Here is a 20,584-nt window from a genome sequence, read left to right on the forward strand (position 1 = left end):
TATTTAAGATATCAGCATTATTTTTTCCCATTTATTTAATTTTTATTGGAGTTTGTATTAGCTTTAGATTTTAATGCTTCCTTTTTTATTTTTTTAATTTATTTTAAACTTAAGTACAAAATAAGAAAAGAAGAAAGTTTTGCCATGTACATGGCAGAACATAAGAGAAGATTTAATATAAAGCAATAAACTTCCATTTCAAGGAAACCTATATAATAAATACTACACATTGTTTTCAATGTTGTACAGCTTTTCTTTGCTTCCTTGTAGGTTTTCTTTTGTTCTCTGCTGTTGTAATGGCCAGAAAAATAGGACTTTTTTTTGCTGTTTTTCTGGATTGAGTTTTAACTAATCAAGTGCCTTTGAGTTTCACTTTTGATTGTATCAAGAGCCTTTGATTGGAAACAGTATACATTGTATTGTCCTTAATAAGATTTGAACATCTTCCCTGCCCCTTAATAGGCACATGTAATCACATGGGAGTCCATGGTGGGAGGAGCTTGCAAAAAGGATGGAACAGGAAGGAATAGATAATAGCTTGAGCAGAGCGAGGAGCTGGCAAAACTGAGAGAACATTTATGATGTTGATGCTCTGTCTGTTGATCTGTTTTACTTTCTCAGACAGAAGTCCTGTCTGTTGTTTGGTGTTGATTCCTAGACAGAAGACTTGAGTGTTGGTCTGTGTTGATGTCTCATACAGAAACCCTGTCTGTTGTTCTGTATTGGTTTCTCAGAAAGGAACCCTGTCTGTTGCTCTGTATTGGTTTCAGAGACAGAGAGTGAATTGAGATGATAGCACTGGTAATATGTGTAAATATTGCTATAGCCCTGTTAAGCTTTGGTTTCCTAGAAAAAGAAATTGCAAAGAGCTTGGAGTAGGGCAGTCCCCATGAGCTGAGATATGAAACAGGAGGGGAGAGCTGCCTATGTGTGAATCCAGGCAAGAGTTGGGAGTGGTCAGCCCATGGAGGAGGAGCAGCCCATAGAGGAAGAGCTGTGGGATTTGGAAGTCAATCTTGAATTAAGATGCAAGAGGACTTCACTTGGATATTTTGTATTGGCTGATGAGATTATAACTTATTGCAATACAGGGATGAATGGTGTTTGTACTTTCTGCTACCCCATAAGGATGATTGGCTTAAGGATGACTGGAAGTCAGCCTCAAGTCAAGATAAAAGAAGACTTTACTTGAACACTCTATGTTGACTGAGGAGATTGTGACTTAATATGACCTAGGGGTGGATGATGTTTGTATTTTCTGCTACTCCTTAAAGATATATAAGATATACTGAATGATATGTTTTGTTTAAGACTAAGTGGCCACCTTAGTAATAAGTTGTTATATTATGTTGTTGTGAATGTTATGCTTTAGTTTCCTGAATGTTATAATTTAGTTTGTTGTTGAATAAATAGAGAGTTCATTATACTATGTAGTTAGACCCTTAAAGTTATTCACAGCAGCAGTCCTCAGGAGATCTGCCATGATTGGTTTTACAGCTGTGTACTTTTTACTTTATTTTTCTCCTCCTTCTTCCCCACACTAAACAAGTCTACAATTAAGCACAGATATTATATGTGCGCATAGATATCTAAGAGAATACACATATGTACACATATACTTTCATACACATACATGAAAGAGCCTACTATGCTTATTTCTACTTGTCAACTGTTTCTCTGAAGGTGGATAGCATCTTCTTTCATTGCCCAAGTCCTTCCATGTTTTTAATAAATCAACCAGCTCATCATTTCCTTCACCACAGCAGTATTCCAACCCCATGCCATTTTGAGAGATTATCTATGAAAGTTTTTTTCCTAATTTTGTTCATTCCTTCTTTTCTTGGATACATAGATTCTATTTATACAAGAACATTTTAATTTCAAATAATTAAAATTATCCATTTTATACTTCAACAATGCTCTCACTTCATAATATGGTTTAAGGTCTAACACTACTAAATCTGTTTCCTTTACATCTTTTTTCCCCCTAGTTTCTTTGAAGTTCCTAATCTTTTGTTCTTCTAAAGGAAATTTGTTATTGTTTTTTTTCTAACTCAGCAAGATAATTTTTAGTAATATAATTGGAATTACATTTCATAAGTAGATTAGTTAGATAAAATTGTTTTTTTTTAATTATATTGGCTTTACCTACCTGGGAACAATAAATATTTCTTCAATTATTTAGATCTAACTTAATTAATATAAAAAGTGTTTATGTTTATATTACTATAGGTCCTGAGTCTGTTTTGGCAGGTATACTCTTAGGCATTTTATAACATCTAGTTATTTTAAATAATCTAAAACAATATTGAATAATATGGCTGATCCTGAAGTTTACCTGTTTTTCTTTTGATTAAATTTGTTTTAGCTTTAAATTTGTCTGAAATCATGATTACTACTCCCACTTTTTCATATAATAGATTACTTATCTTTACTTCATGATTGTATGCATCTCTAATTTTTATAAAATTTCCTGAAAGCAACATATTATTGAATTCAAATTTTTTATCTGTTATTGGTTTTCATTTTATGGGTAAATTCATCCCATTCACATTCTAAGCTATAATTACTCATATATTTTCCTCCTTCCTATTTTTCTTCACTATCCTTCTCACCCTATTCCTTTCCCTCCTCATTTTCCCTCATTTCCCTCCTCATTTTTACTTTTGCCCACTACCTTGCCCTCCCATTCCTTAACCTACCCACCCCTCCAAGAATGTCTCCCTTATCCTTTTCCCCCAACCCTTTCCACTTGTCCTCTTATTTCTTTCTCAATATACAAGATTTTTATACCTTCTAGATATGTGTATGTATGTGTGTGTGTTGTTCCCTCTTTAACCTATTCTGGATGAGAGTCAAGTTCCAGCACTACCTGACTTTTCCCCACTATCTTCTTCGGTATCATTTTTCCCTCCTTTTTTGCCTCATTTGTATGAGACATTTGCTCCTTATCATCTCTCCATACACAGTTTTTTAAAAAATTATACCCGTTGTACTCAGCTCAGCCCAAGCCTTTCTTTCAAACTACACAAATAAAAATTACAGACAATAGAATTGATAATATTTTCATACATAAGAATCATGTATAAAGGAACTTTTTGAGTCCCTTCTAATTGGTCCTGAATATTTACTTTATATTTCTCCTGGATATTATATGTTAAATTTTCCCTTAAGCTCTACTGTTTTTGTCACAAATACCTGGAAGTCTTTCAATTCATTAAATGTCATTTTTTGTCATTCAGAATTGTACTTAATTTTGCTGGATTAGTTATCCTTGGTTATAACCCCATCTCTTTTGCTCTATGAAATATAGTACTCCAAGATTTGCAGTCCTTCAATGTAGTAGCTGCTAGGTCTTGCATAATCATTATTGTAGGTATATGATATTTAAATTGTTGTTTCTTGTTCTTATTGCTTCAAGTATTTTCTCCTTAACCTGGGAGCTTTGAAACTTGGCTATGATATTCCTGTAAGTTTTCCTCCTGGGATCTTTGTCAGGTGGTGATCTGTGGATTTTTTCCATTTCTCCTTTGTCTTCTTGTTCTAAAACTTCAGGGCAATTTTCCTTTATAATTTCTTGTAATGTTTGTAGCAGCAAGCACCCCAAGCGCGTCCTCAGGGTTTGCTGCCCATACAGGTTCTTGGATCTGCTTTGTTAAAGGAAAGCAACTCAAAATGGGTTAACAAGCTTACTTTAATCAGTCAGACATATATCATTTACCTTGTTCAGGGGGAAAAGGTCAGCACCCCAAACTTCAAAATATACAGACAGAATTATCAAGACATTAACAGATCAAGTAGACAGATTTCCAAACTGTCCAACCATTACATCAATACCCAGTCAACATCTGGGTTTCCACATCTGGGTTTTTCAAAGCCGGGGGACTCTCAACAACGGCTTCCCAGAATTCAGATCAAATCACAGAACACTTCTCAAAGTGAGTCCCAAAACAAAGCTACACATCAGGGCTTATATAGCCTTCTCCTGGCTCAGAGAATGTAACAACCTTATTGACTCACTGGCCAATCAAGAAGTATCTACTGAAAAACAAGCCTCCCTCCCCAGGCTTCAGGTGCATTTTAGCCTAGGGGCAGGGAAGGTCTTCCAAATTTGCATTCCCATTACAATGTTGTATCAAGATTCTTTTTCTTATCATAATTGTCCGGCAGTTCAACTGTTCTTATGTTATTTCTCCTCAATGTATTCTCCAGATCAGTTGTTTTTCTGATGAGGTGTTGCTCATTCTCTCTTTTTTTCATTCTTATGATATTGTTTTATTATTTCTTTGTGTCTTAGAATGTCATTAACTTACCTTTGCCCATTTTCTTCCTTAAGTTTTTGGTTCTCTATTTCAATTTGGTTGACTTTCTCTTCATAATTTTCTTGATATTCTTGGATAACTTTTATTTTTTTTTCTAATTTTTCCTCAATCTCTCTTATTTACTTTTAAAGTCTTTTTAAGTTCTTCTAAGAAATCTTCTTGGTGACTTGGACCATTTGATGTTTCTCATTGAAAAGGAGTAGCTTTTTAAAGTTCCATTGTCTTCTTCTGAATATGAACCTAGATCTTCTCTGTCCCCATAGTGACTGTCTATGGTTGAGTTCTTTCTTCTTTCCTTGCTCATTTTAATTTATTTTTTTTATTTTGGCAACTTTTAAGTATAATCAAGTTGTAGTCCTGAGGTATAAGTAATGCCCAAAGCCTCATTTTCTGAGGTCTGTCCCAGGGCTCAACCTTGATATCTCCTCCTCATTCCTAAACCACAGTTAAAGCCCCTGGTCATGCTCTCCCACAAACAATCTTACTCCCTGTGGTCCCTCTGGTGGCTGAAAACTATAGTTGTCCTCTCTTCTCTGTAACTCAAATCAGGGATTCTGCTCTCCTGCAAGTACCCAAAGTCAGCAGGGTCCCCACACGTCTACTACTGTATTTACCAGGTGTGTGCTGACTCCTCCCCATGCCCACAGCCTGGGATGAGTCTGATTAGCTCTGGTGTGCTTGATGTCCCTGGATAGGAAAAGGTCCTTTAATCTTCTCCTTTTCAGCCATCAGTCCTACAGTGTCAATGAGATGAAACTTTCTAAGGCTGAGGCTGCCTCTCATCCCCAGCAGCCCCCAGAGATTGTTATTTGTTGATTTCACAGAGTTGGCTTGGAGGGTATTTGCACTTCATTCAGGTTGAACTTCTGACCCTTGAAATCAGGTCTTTCTTGCAATCCTCTTAGGTTGTTTTAGGAGAACAACTGATTTATACTGACTTTTGTTTATTTCTACTGCTCTACATTCCCCCTGAGGCAACATTCTGTCTTTTTCTGTGGAAGAAATTTGGAGAGCTGAAATTTTTCTGACCAGAATTCCCAGAATTCTCTCCATTTTTAATGCTTTGAAGTTCTCCAGTTTTCACCTCCCTATTTCAAGAGTTAAGTAACTTCTCAATATCTTCTATTTCCTTTAATCTGGATTTAGGAATGAGATTGATTCTGATGAGTGCCCTGCATTGATCTATTGTATAATTCAGAATTGAGTATATAGTTGACAAAAAAACACTAGGAAGACTTTACCTATAACTGATGAGATCTGTTTCCAATTTTGTTATGATGTACCTTGGCATATAATGAAAGCATTTATATCTTCAATCCATTTCATGAATTGCCTGGTTCAGTGGATAGCACCATCTGCACCAAAGCATTTCTAGCAGGTGAGGTATTGGTATTGTTGATTTGGCCCAATGTATCTTGCATTATAGTGGTACCAAAACATAAAGGAGAGCAATTTACTCTACTATTCCACATATAAAGCTGATCTTCATGATGCTTTGACTTAAAGAGATAGCCTATAACCCTCTGTTGCCTTGTGTATTTCTTAAATTCACAGGAGCTGTGAATTTATCTAGTATACACATTTGTTAGAATGTTCATCTAATCTTTACTCTCATCAGAGTTCCACTGACTGGTGTTTCAGGGATTCTACTAGGAACTTCACAGATACTATTAACAAAATTCAGTGTTCACAGAGTTTTCCCCATGCATCACCCTACCTATAATTTTCTTACTTTGCTTTTTCCCCACCCTCATAATATAATTGAAGCTTTAGACATTGTTACTGTGATGATTTCATTCTTGTCTTTTTCAGTGGGATGCAGGGAGAAGTAGCTAATTTGTGTTTTTTTTTAATTCTACATAATAATATAGATACCTATAGACACAGGGTTGCTGTGAAGATCAATTGAAATAACATATAAAAAGCACTATGCAAAGCCTTAAAGCACTGTATAAATACCAGCTATTACCTATTTATAGTCTATGAGCTATTGAACTTGATTTTTTTCTTGCAGTTGAATGAAAGTATTAGGATAAAAGATCATCCGCTGTACAACTCCAAGAGCAGATAAGGCAACAGATTATAAGGCCTTGATCTACTCCACACCTGGTTTGGTGTCTGTAGTCAAATCTCCACAGTTCGAGAGCTTCTCTGTACAATGTAACTTTGAAATGATGTATATTTTTGGGATGGCAACATCAATTTAAAATGTGGTTCTTAAATTTTTATGAAATAATGTTGTGTTCAGGAAATTGCAGACAAGAGTTTAACCTGCAATAAGTCTCATTGTGATATACTTTATTAGTTGAGTTTTCCAGCATATTTTGAGATTTATATTCATAGCCTGGGAATTTAACATCTGTTAGTCCATAAAAGATAGGGAGCATCTGATGTACAATTTCATCCACAATGTCAGATCTTGCTAGGCATTTAATAGGTGCTAAATTTTTACAGTCGGCAGTGATTTTAGGTAGTCTTCACCATTTCCCTGAAAAATGCTCTTGATCATTAAAATTTGGCTCCTTATGGATCAATCTTCTGTTCTTTCTGGTGTCAGTAACCTAGTTCTGAATGGCCTTCTGTCTCCACAAACAAATCTCCATGACTCAGACACTTGTTCAGTGTTTCTTTATTGACACATTGATGCCTGAATTCATGCAGATGTTGCTTATAGTGGGCATTTGGATTCTATTCTTGGATTTTAATTATTTTACAGTTTCCATCGGGTGATAGCAATTTGAATTACACTTAACAAATTCAAATTTATTTATCTATTATTATCCTTTACTATTTATTTTGAAATTATGTTTGTTTATTTCTAAACTCTTTTGTGGGCTTTCAACTTAGTTGTCTTGTTTTCCAAGAATATCACTCAATCCTTTTATTCCCTTGTTGTGAAAGTGTTGATCTTCCTATTACTACCTTCAGGTGATAGGCCTTGTTTTTTTCTAACCATCCTTTACAAATCTGTTATAATACATTTTTCAATGTTGTGCATTAATACTGCTATTGCATAGGTGTTAATTGCTTTAAATAAGGTTTATTTTTTTAATTTTTAATTGCTTTCCAATTCAGGGAAAGGCAATTGAAGCTCTCAGGGAGTTCAATTTTTAATTAGGTAACTTAGATGAAAAGGTACACAGAGTAATTTAGTTGAGAAAGGAGGATGTTCAGAGAGCAGAAAGTAAAATTTGTTTTTAAAGTATTGCAGTAGGTCTACCATGTGCTTATGTCCACTGAGCACCACTAAGTTTTCTTTTGGGTAAAGCTCATTCAATAAATATTTAATTTATTAAGCATCTATTACATGCTAAGCATTGTGCTAAATGCTGGGGCTACAAATAAGATATTCCTGTCCTCAAAGAGCTTACAATATGATGGAAGAAGAAAACACACAAGAGGAAACTGAAAGCCATAGGGTAGCAGTGGTGGCTAGGTGTCACAGTGAATACAGAGCTGGCCCTGGAGTCAGAAGGACCTGAGTTCGGATCCGGCCTCAAACACTTAACACACACACACACACACACACACACACACACACACACACATACACACACCAAACTAGCAGTGTGACCTTGGGCAAGTTACTTAACCCTAATTGTCCTCCAAAAAGCAAAAAATAAAAAAAAGTCATAGGGTAGGGCAGGAGGAAAAGAAAGTACCCGTAGAGGAGAAATGATGATGGTGGATTGAATCCAGAGAGCACTGCTGGTAGGAAGTGACTCCACCATGAGCCCTCTTTAAATGGAGGCTTTGGGAAGAGATATTTGCTCTATCCTCTAGTTCTCTAGTGAGAGGTACAAAGTCTGGTGAGGGTATGATGAGGTGTGAGTGCCAAAGCTGATGCACTCTCCAGGATGAAGAGTTTCATGGTGTTTAGTTTTTCAGTTGAGCAATCTATCAATAAACATTTATCAAGTGCCTACTTGTAGTAGCAACTACAATGTCATACCCAGGATGGCTGCTAACACAGGTTCTTAGATCTGCTTTACTAGAAAAGATAGCTGTGCAATCTCTCAGCAATATTTTTATTTCCATTCACTAGTTAAGGTAAAAGTCAGCACCTTGAACTTCAGAGAAAATACAAACAGGGAAAATACAAGCAGAGAAATAAAGACAGAGAAGATTCTGATTGCATAGATCAAAGCAATATTGTTATATACTTTACATACATTGCTGGATTGAGAGAACCTTTACATCTGAGTAGTCAGGGAGCTCTGAACATATGGCCACTCAGAATTTCAAATCGCAAGATCCTTCTCAAAAGCAAGCCCCCAAAGCAAAAAACCAACTCAGAGCATATTTGCACTTCTCAGAGCCAGAAGGCATCACAACCCTGGTGACTCATGGCCTAATTAGAAATTAGGAAAAGGTGTGAAAACTTTCCTACAAGCAAGCTTCCCCTAAGCAAGCTTCCCTTAATGGGCTCTACAGGAGGCCTATTAATGGGTGGGGAAGAAATTAATTTCCATTAACATTATACAAGGGCAGTTAGGATATGCAGTGGATAGAGTGCTGGATCTGGAGTCAGGAAGATCTGAGTTCAAGTCTGACCTCAGACAATTACTAGCTGTGTTACCCTGGACAAGTCATTTAACTCTGCTTGCTTCAGTTTCATCTATAGAATGAATTAATTCTGCAAGCCATTCCAGTATCTTTGCCAAGAAAATCCCAAATGGTTTCATTAAGAGTAAGACATGAGTAATCATCATAAAAAAGACCATCATACCATATTAAGTTCCATGAGCTTCATTTAGTTTATTATAATAAGCTGATACAGCCTGATGAGCCTCATTCAAAAAACAAAAATCCTCTTGAGAGGTATTATGACATGATATGGGGGCTGGCAAACTGGTCAGCAGGCTAAATCCAACCTATCACCTGTTTTTGTATGGTCACAGCTAAGGATATTCACATGGTGGTCAGAAGAAGCGAAACAAGGACACTCAAAAGAAGTCTGAAGAACTTTGGAATCGATTATATGACACTGGCACAAGACCACCAAGCACAGCATAACCACATCAAAGAAGGCATTGTGCTCTGTGAGCAAAGTAGAGTCACAGTCGCTCAAAAAAAAATGTTAAATGAGCAAATTTAGAGACATCTCTATTCCAAATGTTCATACTCATGGTAGAGCCGTCCAAGTTCAAATTGTTCTGATCAGCTACACAGTTGGGCACACTGTACCTTGACTCCAAAATAGTGATGTCATTTTGGTCCTCCCCAAGAATGAAGGACATCAACGAACCAACTAACTATTTGACAACTCATAGTATCAAAAAAATATAATATAATTAGCCCTTTTGTCAGGGAGAAACTTGGGGATTATTGAAAGAACTTTGAAATATTCCAAAGACAATCCAGTCTATTCTCTTACTCCTGAACAATCCTTATAATTCTGATCCTGACATTGTCTATTTGTCATGTGTATATGTATATGCACACATATACATACATGCACACATAGATACTCACCAGCGAACAAGCTCTAAACAGTGGTATCAAACTCAAATGTTAACTTCCTGCCAACCTATATATATTGACTTAGAAAACCATAAATTAACATTATCTTTGTTGTATTATTTTTTTCAATTCATTTTGTGAACATTTTCCAATTGCATTTTAATCTGGTTCCAGCACATACTTTTAATTTAGACAATAGACATTCTTCATCAACCTTGTCTTTTCTATGTGAAGTTAAAAATCTTTCAGGAAGTTATAGATCTCATTTAGGAGGGTTTTTATTTTTATAAGGTTTCATCATCATTCACAGGAAATTTCTCCTAGATTTGGACTATGTGCTGGATCTCCTCTTGGTATGCACAAGATTCCCTGTTTTATCCCTACTCGATACTAATGATAAGATCTACCATAATTTTGACATACATATAAGGATACCTTATTAGAGAAGTGGTTCTTTTAATGTTAATATACTTTACTGCAAAATCAAATATTTTTCCAGGGTCAACACACACAAAAAATGGGATGTTATATATTCTCTACATCTTTATTCAATGGTGTAATAGTAAAGATGTCTATTTTGAAAAGTCACTAGTGAAAACCTACTTGCTCTCTATTATTACATCAGGGATGAATTTGATGCAATGATCTCAAAAGATATCTGTAAGATGAAAAAATGAGTGTATTAGTCCATGGTTGCACATGTTTTCTTGATCTTTTATTGTATGTGATTGGTCCAGTGGAGCTACTTTGCTAATCTGCTATCTTCAGTTCCATTTCTAAGAACATCTGGGATTTCGATGCCTTAGTCTAAATGTAGTCTCTCTACAGATATTGATGAAAAATGAAGTTTTCAAATATTTTCAGATCATTTCCATCTTTCATCTGTTTTCTGCCATACAGCTTCATTTTTAAATGCCCTCAGAATGACTTTTAGTAATCGAGATTCTTGCTAAATTTCCTTTAAACTGCTTTTCCTTACATTATTTCTCTCACTTTTGTGAGAAAAAAAACTGCTCATAATCTTCTACCAGATTTCTCTGTAAGATTTTACATCCAATCTTATGCCCTATACCTATTTGAACTTGAATGTCATATTCTCCCTTTAGCGAGATCAAGTATTTTTTAATCAAAGTGGATTTTAGATTCTTTTGATCTCCTCACTATAGGAATCAATGTATATCAGCTAAATTTCAATATTAAACTGCAATAATACATTCTTAACCATTTCCTATTGGTGGGAAAGGCAAGTGGTCAGCAAGTTGTTTAAATAAATCAGTTTGGAGGGTTTTTTTTTATTGTACACCATATGTGTTTTTCTTATTCTTATTTTTTTCTGTTTGCATTGCTTTTTATCATTGCCCTGATCTGGGCCGGTACACCTCCCTCAGAACTGCACTTGGCTCCAAATCCTGTGTGATAGACCCTTCCTATCTTTGCCTACAGAGCTCCTGGCCTGCAGAATGTAGGGGAAGCAAGCAACCATTCAGTGGGTTATCACTCTTACTTTAACCTCCTTGGATCTGGATCGCAGTCTTGGGTGGAAACCTGGGATGAGAAACACCAGTGTGCCTGAGTTTGTGATGGCTGTAGAGAGGGAGCCCTCCTTATAGTCTGACAACTGCAAAAACCCCAGCAATTCTAGACACAGGTCACTCCATTTTGGAAGCAGAGTTCTATTTTTTTTTAATAGTGTGTGTGTATGTATGTATGTATGTATATTTAAACATTTGAGTTTAAAACTTTGAATTAAAGATTCATTCCCTTCCTCCCCTGTCACCTACCCTTACTGGGAAGATAAGCAGTTCAGCATAGGTTTGTACATGTGTAGCTAATGCAAAACAATAACATAGTAGATATATTGTAAAAGAATGACTATATTTCCCTCCCTCCTATCCCACCTCCCACTTGCACCATTCTCTATCCTGATCCCATTCCTTTTCAAAAGTGGGTACTTCCAAATTCCCTCCCCCCCAGCCTGACCTCCCTTCCATCATCCCCCCTCTCATACCATTCCCTCCTACTCTCCTGTAGGGTGAGATATCCTATTTAGTGTGTATTTAATTCCCTCCCCAAGCCAAATTCAATGAGAATAAGGTTGACCAATTCCCTTTGCCTTCCTATTCTTCCCCTCCATTGTAACCATTTCCCCTTGCCTCTTCTGTATGAGATAGTTTACCCCATTCTGTCTCTCCCCATCTCCTCTCATTATACTCCTCTCTCACCTCTTAATTTCACCTTTTAAGTATCATCCCTTCCTGTTGAATTGGTCCTGTGCCCTCTACCTATGTATACCTGTAAACATATATACACATTCACATATGTATTCACATGCCTATATACCCTCATATAGAGACATATATATACGTAAATTTCTATTCCCTTCAACTATTTTCATACTGACAAAAGTTTCATCAGTTACAATTATTGATTTTCCATGTACTTAATAGTTCAACTTTGATAAGTTCCTTATGATATCTTTTCCCTGTTTATCTTCTCATGCTTCTCTTGCTTCTTATATCTGAATGTCAAATTTTCTATTCAACTCTGTTTTTTTCATCAAGAATGCTTGAAAGTCCTTCATTACACTGAATGACCATATTTTCCCCTGAAACATGATACTCAGTTTTGCTAGGTAGGTGATTCTTGGTTTTAATCCCAGCTCCTTTGACCTCTGGAATATCATATTCCAAGCCCTTTGATCCTTTAGTGTAGAAGCTGCCAGATCCTGGGTTATCCTGATTGTGTTTTCATATATTCCAATTGTTTCTTCTGGCTGCTTGTAATATTCTCTCCTTAATCTGGGAATTCTGGAACCTGGCTATAATATTCCAGGTTTTCTTTTTGGGATCTTTTTCAGGAGGTGGATTCTTTCAACCTCTATTTTGCCCTCTGGTTCTAAAACATCAGGGCAGTATTCTTTGAGAACTTCCTGGAGGATGATTTCTAGGTTCTTATTTTGACCATGGCTTTCAAGTAGTCCAATAATTTTTACATTATCTCTCCTGGATCTATTTTCCAGGTCAGTGGTTTTTCCCATGAGATATTTCACCTTGTCTTCTATTCTTTCATTTGTTTGAATGTGTTTAACAGCATCTTGATTTCTCATAAAGTCATTAGCTTCCATTTGCTGCAATCTAATTCTGAAGCAATGATTCTCCTCATTGAGCTTTTGAGATTCTTTTTCCATCTGGCAAATTTGGCTTTTTAAGGCATTCTTCTCCTCATTGTCCGTTTGAGCCTCTTTTGCCAATTGAGTTAGTCTTTTTTTAAGGTGTTATTTTCCTCAATCAGGCTGTTGACTCTCATTTCATAATTTTCTTGCATTGTTCTCATTTCTCTTTCCAATTTTTCCTCCACTTCTCTTCTCTGCTTCTTAAGGTCCTCTATGGCCTGTAACCAGCTTGTATTTTCCTTTGAAGCTTTTGGTGCAGGAGTTCTGACTTCACTGTGTTCCTCCTGTTCTATGCTTTGCTCCTTTTTTGTCCCCAAAATAGGATCTAATGTTGGAATGTTCTGTCTGCTTTGTTTCCTTTGCCTGGTCATGTCACCCCTCAGTCACTTGACCCCTGGTCTTTTTGCCAGAGTAGGACTCTGCCACCAGACAGGGGAGCATTCGTCCCAAACACTGGGTTTTCTCAGTTGCCAGAGGTATTAGATGGGTGCCCTCTCTGAGGCCTCCACAGGCTCTGGAAAACTAGACACACACCAGCACCTGTAGCAGCAAGTACCCCAAGTGTCCTCAGGGTGGCTGCCCATACACATTCTTGGATCTGCTTTGTTAAAGGAAAGCAACTCAAAATGGGTTAACAAGCTTACTTTAATCAGTCAAACATATATCGTTTACCTCGTTCAGGGGAAAAAGGTCAGTACCCCGAACTTCAAAGTATACAGGCAGAAGTATCAAGACAGAAACAGATCAAGTATACAGCTTTCCAAACTTTCCAACCATTACATCCATACCAAATCAACATCTGGGTTTCAACATCTGGGTTTTTCAAAGCCGGGGGGCTCTGGACAATGGCTTCCCAGAATCCATATCAAATCACAGAACACTTCTCAAAGTGAGCCCCAAAAGAAAGCCTCACATCAGGGCTTATATAGCCTTCTCCTGGCTCGGAGAATGTAACAACTTTATTGACTCACTGGCCAATCAAGAAGTATCTACTGAAAAACAAGCCTCCCACCCCAGGCTCCAAGTGCACTTTAGCCTAGGGGCAGGGAAGATCTTAAAAATTTACATTGCCATTACAGCACCTCCACCCTAGGCTGCAATCCAGATACAAGCAGGTTAAAGCAAGAGGGATTACCTCTCAGACACTCTGCAGGCCAGCATCTTAAGCTGCCACATGGTGCTGGCTGGCTGTGCTGGCATCTCAGTGGCTTCTCTCCCTGGGGGCAAAAGCCCCGCACTCCCACTTACTGCGTTCCAAAGTCCAGACTGCACTGACCTCTCACTTTGTCCTTCACATCTATGTGTTGATAAGTCTGGAAGCAGCCACAGCTGCTGCTGATCTGGAGTCCCTCTAGCCAGCAGCTGCTCAGGCCAGCCCTGGAGCTAAAACCTCTGTTCAGGGGGCCTGGGCCCGGCTCCCAGAGTGCTGCGCTGGCTGATTCCTGCCAGCCTGCCAGGCTGTCCTTAAGAGGAGATTAGCTTCTCTGTGTCATTTTGTGGGTTCTGCAGCTCCAAAGTTTGTTCAGAGTCCCCTTTTTACATTGATTGGGGAAGGTGGAAGCTGGAGCCACTCCATGGTCCTGCTTCTACTCCTCCATCTTGACTCCACCCCTACCTTCTGGAAGCAGAGTTCTACTGTGGCAAAAAGCTCAAAAGTCAAGTAATTGGCTGGCAAGATGAGCAAACAGAGGAAGTGCAATTAGATCAAAGAAACTTATTTTGGGGACAAAACAGATCAAAACATAGAACCAGAAGAAGATAATGAAGTCACAATTCCTGCATCAAAATCTCCCAAGAAAAATATGAACTATTTACAGGCCATGGAGGAGCTCAAGAAGGATATTGAAAATCAAGTAAGAGAAGTGGAGGAAAAATTGGGAAGAGAAATGAGAATGATACAAGGAAATCATGAAGAAAATAACACCTTAAAAATAGAGTAAATAAAGTGGCATTACGAGGCCCAAAAAGCCAATGAGAAAGAGAATGTCTTAAAAAGTAGAATTGGCCAGATGGAAGAGGAATTCCAAAAACTCACTGAAGAGAATAATTCCTTCAAAATTAGATTGGAGCAATTGGAAACTAATGACTTTATGAGAAATCAAGATACTATTAAACAGATCCAAACAAATGATAAAATAGAAGGCCATGTGGAATATATCATTGGAAAAAGCATTGACCTGGAAAATAGATCCAGGAGAGATAATTTAAAAATTATTGGACTACCTGAAATCCATGAAAAAAAGGAACCTAGAAATCATCCTTCACGAAATTCTCAAGGAAAATTGCCCTGATGTTCTAGAACCACAGGGCAAAATAGAAATTGAAAGAATTCACCAACTGCCTCTTGAAAAAGATCCCAAAAAGAAATAAAAAGCATAAGCCTTCATCTAAGACTATAACTAATTATTTAGTAGGCACACCTATATCTCAAATTTTTGACTTAGGAAATGTTGAAAGTAAGATCTAAACTGAGAATCATGTGTCCTAAAGATAAGGCCTCCTCCTCTTCCCCAATAGAGGGGTGGGGATTCAGAGTCCTTCCCCAAGCCATGTGCCCCTCAATCTTTTCCTGCTGGCAACATATGTAACATATAAGAAAAACTGCCTCCTTCCCTATATGAAACTAATATTCTTAACAGAGTTGATATTAAAACAGTGATCAAGTTCATTGTTTGTGATATTACTCAGTACTCACCAAATCCAGAATTCTCTGATCCTTTCTTCAAAGAAAGCATTAATGATGTATAGATATGAGACTTCTCTGTGGTCTATAATTTTTTTATCTCTCTCTTTTCCTATTCTTCATTCATATTTTCCAATATATGTTCATGCTCCACTCCTATCCCCACATTTGTATTAAAATCAATGAATATCAAAGTTCAGCAATACCAATGGAAGGATTTTATCAAATTATTTGCTGAATTTCCTTGCCCTTTTGCTCTCTGCAACTTAAGATTGCACATAAGGTGTCATTATTTTTATGGCAGTCTTTATAAAAATGCTTATTGCAAGCCCTGTAATATGAGATAACCAAATGTTTCATTTTGTTTTTGTTTTTGCTTTTTAGAGGGGGGAAGGCAGGGCATTTGGGGCTAAGTGATTTGCCCAAAGTCACACAGCTAGTAAGTGTTAAGTGCCTGAGGCTGGATTTGAATTCAGGTCCTCCTGATTCCAGGGCCAGTGCCCTGTTCAGAGCACCACCCAGGCACCCCTTTTGTTTCCTTTAGAAGGATGATAAGACTATTTCTTCCAACTCTTTGAAATGCTTCTCCAAAGTGAAACTGTGAGTAATCTTACAATGTATCTGCAATATCCCATTATCTTTTGGTTTCTTTTGCAGCAGTGATGCCAAAACAGATATGATTTAGATCCCCATTTAATGATCATCAGGGAAAAAAAATTTTAAGTACCAAGAACTAAGTTAATAGTAAGAGATGATATAAAGACTATATATACTCCTGGTATTTTCTGGTTCCTTTCTGCCATTCTTTCACAGTTAGAGCAGAATCATGGGGGGACAATTTTGAATTTTTATTTGTTTCACAACTTGCCATAGTTATTCACTAAGTGGTCATACTACTAATGATGGGTCTCTCTGCACTTAGTTAATCTGGTCTTTAGAAATCAGATGCAATCTGTGTTAAGTATTGTAATTAAAATCTTTCTAGCATGAATGGCAAAACCTATATCATTGGAGTCCAAAATGAGATATTAGACTAAAAATCTTTGAAGTAAGATTATATATATGTAGCTGGGGAAGCTAGATGGCACAGTGGATAGAGTGCCAGGCCCAAAGTTAGGAAGATATTATCTTGAGTTCAAATCTAGCCTCAAACATTTGTGTGACCCTGGTTAAGTCACTTAATCCTGTTGGTCTCAGTTTTCTCATTTGGAAAATGAGCTAGAGAAGAAAATGGAAACCACTCCAGTGTCTTTGCCAAGAAAACCTCAAATGGGGTTCACAAAGAGTTGGACACAAGTGAAATGGTCAAACAAGAAAACAAATACCATTCACCATAATTCATTAGAATTAATCAAAATCGGGGTGGCCAGGTAGCACAGCGAGTAAGAGCACCGGTGGAGATTGAATACCAGGCTCAGACACTTAGCACCCACCCAGAAACACCTGGCCGTGAAACCTTGAGCAAGTTACTTAACCCCAATTGCTTAGGGGCGGCCAGGTGGCTCAGCGAGTAAGAGCACTGGCTCCAGTGTCGGGATGACCTGGATAAAATCTGGCCTCAGATACTCAGCCCCACACCCAGAAATAACTGGCCATGTAACCTTCAGCAAGTTACTTAACCCCGATTGCTTTTAAAAAAAAAGAATTAATCAAAATCTTTCCTTTAAATATATAAAAACTAAATCTACAACTCTGAACATTGCTTCAAAATTTCTTCTATGATCTTTGTACTGATAATTGAGAAAATCAAATTGATTCTATTTTGTAATTGATTTCATTTTGTTTTATGACCAGCATTTTGTGAAACTACGTAAGCCACATTTCATTTGTTTCTAAGTTTGGAGGTTCAGTTTTCCTATAAATCACTCCTTGTCTCTGAGTTAAGCTTAGAAGTCTAATTTTCCTGTTAATCACTGTTCTATTCTTGTGTCAAGGAGATCTGTTATCCTTGAAGGATGTCAGTGGGTGTCAGGAAGTCTAGTCTATCATCTCTGCAACACTGACTGTCCTTCTAGAAAGTTTGATCTGTTATCACTATGAAGTACTAGCCATGCAGGTGGACGCCACTTTCCAGAGTGACAAGTTGGAAAGAAGAGTCGTTGCTAGTCCTGCATTCTAAATTTCCAACCAATCCAAAAAGAATTTGTGATATTATTCAGTACTCATCAAGTCCAGAATTCTCTAATTCTTTCTTCAAAGAAAGTTCAAATGCTGTATAGACATGAGACTTCTATGTGGTCTATAAATTTTTGGTCTCTCCCTTTTCCTATTCCTCATTCATATTTTCCAACATATGTTCATGCTCCACTCCTATTCACATGTCTGTATTAAAATCAATGTCAGTTGTCTCCTACATCTATGTTTTTGATTTCATAAATAACCATATTTTCCCCCATCTATAATGATGCCTTCTAGTTTTTGGATGTTCTTCCTTTTACCCACAAAATAATCTATCAGACTTCATTCAGAATCTTGTGGCTTCCTGAGGAGCTAAAGACCCCTTTTATAGGTAACCACTAGCCTTACCAAAAATTGAAAGTGCTCAAAACTTTGTTGCCTCAGTTTACCTCAATTTCAATAGCAAAAGTACATATTTCTAGAAAGGGTTGTTTGTTTCATAAAGCTGTTATTATGGGTTGTAGAATATCAAACACACATTTTAAAGAATAAAATAGCATCTAAGTTTACCAGGGAAGCAGGCATTGAGAAAAAACATTTTAATATTCCATGTAACTTTTTCCAGATTTTTTCTCTTTTCTCATCTGGAGTGAGTGATCCTGTATGATTCCAATTGGTGTTCTGTGATAAGTAATGTTTTACTTCTCTTATAAAATCATCTCTTTGTCAATGTCATTCTAGAGTTTGATGACAATGTATCTAGGTGAATTGAATCTTCCATTCCTCTTGGAATCATGTTTGTTCCTTTATCTCAAAAATTCTAGAATATAGGGGCAGCTAGGTGGTGCAGTGAAAAAAACACCAGCATGGAAATCAGAAAGACCTGAGTTCAAATCCAGCCTCAGACACTTGACACACTTACTAGCTGTGTAACCTTGGGCAAGTCACTTAATCCCAATTGCCCTGCCTTCCACCCTCCAAATAAAGAAAAAAAATTCTAGAATATTTACTTGTGTTCCTTCTGGAAATGTGATAATCAGACTCTTACATTTTAGGGGGTGTCTCTTAACTAAAATTATTTATCTGATGTCTGTCTAGTTCGGTCTGTCATCTTTGCTTGTAAATTTCTCAATATTTTGCTTTTACAGCTTGTTGGGCTGTATCTACTATTGGTTTTCCAGCAAAACGTTCTACTTCTCATTGAAACAACAGATTTCTACATGATATTGAATTTCCTTGACATATTTTTCTTTTTCTCTTTTTCCTTTTTTTCTCCTCTCTCTGTCTCTGTCTCTCGCTCTCTCAATCTCTTATTGATGACAAACATTGATGTCAAATATTTCATTATAAATTGTCTTTTATTTTCTTTAAACTACTTATTATTCAATTTTATGTCTCTTACCACTTACAATGGGACAACTAGGTAGCATAGTGGATAGTGTCTGGCCTGAAGTCAGAATGATATCTCTTAACACCTCTTCCAGAGGTCAAATCTGGCCTCCAATATTTACTAGCAGTGTGACCCTGAGCAAGTCATTTAACCCTGTTTTCCTCAGTTCCTCACCTAAAAAAATGAACTAGAGAAGGAAATGGCAAACTACCCCAGTACTTTTGTCAAGAAAATTCCAAACAAGAAGGCAAAAGGGAATGAGTCAACCTTACTCTCGTTGAATTTGGCTTAGGGAGGGAATGATATACACACTAAATAGGATATCTCACCCTACATGAGAGTAGGGAAAAGGGGATGAGAGGGAGGATAATGCATTACGGCAGGTTGGGGTGGGGAAAGGAAGTTAGAAACACACACTTTTGAAAAGGGACAGGGTCAGAGTAGAGAATAGAACAAGTTGAGGGGTAGGATGGAGGGAAATATAGTCAGTCTTTCACAATATATCTACTATGGAAATGTTTTGCATAGCTACGCGTGTACAACCTATATTGAATTACCAATATTCCCAGTAAGGGTGGGTGATGAGGGAGGAAGGAATTCAAAGTTTTAAAATCAAATGTATAAATGTATATATATATATATATATATATATATATATATATATATATATATATATATATAAAGAATATAGAGCAAACTATTCCTTACCTTCTGAATTCCTCATTTTGTATTGGTACTAAAAATTTGGCATGGCCAGAAAAAAAACAATGTTGAGTCTTCCAGACTGCATAACTGTTAGGAGTTAGATGACTTTGTGAATAATAAACTGTCATCTACTATATCTAAGAGATCTGCCACATCTGCGTTGATGAGGGTCAGGCTCTGTTGCCCATATCACTATTCATAGGGCTCCAGCCACTGCCATCATCATCAAGGAGATTGTGAAATCATGGGGTAGTGAAAGTAAAAATCATATCAAAATGATTGACTAGACAGTCTGGATTGGAGTTAGGTTTCCTCATTAGTTAAATGAGAGGTTTGAATGAGATGATCTCTAGGGTACCTTTAGCCCTAAAACTATTGTCCTATGAATTTTGGATACAATTATAATAGTTAAAAATAATATTTAAGGTTTATAAAGGTTTATATTTGTATATATACATACAGATGATAGATATAAGTAAATGGATAGATGGGTGGATGGATGGATGAATTTTCATTTCATCCTCACAACCACCATGGGAGGTATTTATGATGATGATGATAACTTTACAAATAAGGAAATTGATAGATAGGCATTGAGTGACATACATAGCTAGTGATAAACTGAAGCTAGATTTTAATTTAGGTCTTCCTGACTCCAAGTCCTGGTCTAAGTGGCCCTCTTGGACCACCTAGCTGCCTAGTTGATACTATAGTTGATACTTAGTTAAACC

The 20,584-nt window shown here is 36.9% G+C and overlaps 1 protein-coding gene across 10 annotated transcripts in view; it reads right to left on the reverse strand.

Moving 5' to 3' along the window:
- LOC138145372 (protein FAM9A-like) overlaps nucleotides 1-20,584 on the reverse strand; it is a 650,020-nt gene that overhangs the window by 100,056 nt on the left and 529,380 nt on the right. The gene's annotated exons all lie outside the window — the stretch shown is intronic.

The sequence above is a fragment of the Petaurus breviceps genome, unplaced genomic scaffold (assembly GCF_028583685.1).
Source record: "Petaurus breviceps papuanus isolate PSGF00001 unplaced genomic scaffold, PetGlider_PUasm1.0 90734, whole genome shotgun sequence".
NCBI classification, from domain to species: domain Eukaryota; kingdom Metazoa; phylum Chordata; class Mammalia; order Diprotodontia; family Petauridae; genus Petaurus; species Petaurus breviceps.